Source organism: Sapajus apella, unplaced genomic scaffold (genome assembly GCF_009761245.1).
Source record: "Sapajus apella isolate SASKATOON/1434 unplaced genomic scaffold, GSC_monkey_1.0 scaffold113, whole genome shotgun sequence".
NCBI classification, from domain to species: Eukaryota; Metazoa; Chordata; class Mammalia; order Primates; family Cebidae; genus Sapajus; species Sapajus apella.
This window is the reverse complement of record NW_022437053.1, coordinates 5,396,332-5,396,868: the sequence shown is the minus strand read 5'-3', so window position 1 is coordinate 5,396,868 and position 537 is coordinate 5,396,332. Positions and strand designations below refer to the sequence as shown.

General features: G+C 43.9%; 1 protein-coding gene across 7 annotated transcripts in view; it reads left to right on the top strand.

Annotated features, from left to right (window-relative positions):
- HERC2 (HECT and RLD domain containing E3 ubiquitin protein ligase 2) overlaps positions 1-537 on the top strand; it is a 205,873-nt gene that overhangs the window by 84,683 nt on the left and 120,653 nt on the right. The gene's annotated exons all lie outside the window — the stretch shown is intronic.

Here is a 537-nt window from a genome sequence, read left to right as displayed (position 1 = left end):
AGCTACTCAGGAGGCTGAGGCAGGAGAATTGCCTGAACCCAGGAGGCTGGAGTGCAATGGCGCGATCTCGGCTCACTGCAACCTCCGCCTCTTGGGTTCAGGCAATTCTCCTGCCCCAGCCCCCTGAGTCGCTGGGATTACAGGCACACGCCACCATGCCCAGCTAATTTTTTGTATTTTTAGTAGAGACGGGGTTTCACCATGTTGACCAGGATGGTCTCGATCTCTTGACCTCGTGATCCACCCGCCTCGGCCTCCCACAGTGCTGGGATTACAGGCTTGAGCCACCGCGCCCGGCTGAAAGATTGTTTTTTAAATGACCAATTTGTGAGAAATATAGACAGTGTTCCACAAGAAAAGAGGTTAAACTTTTGTCTTATGTAGGAATTTGGAATGGCTTATTATCTTGAGGTATGTATTTTTTGGGAAGAAATATGCAGAAGTGTAATCCTTTAGAATAGAAATATGTCCTTCCTATGTATTTACGAACACATGGAATTTTTTTTTTTTTTTTTTTTTTTTTTTTTTTTTTTTTTT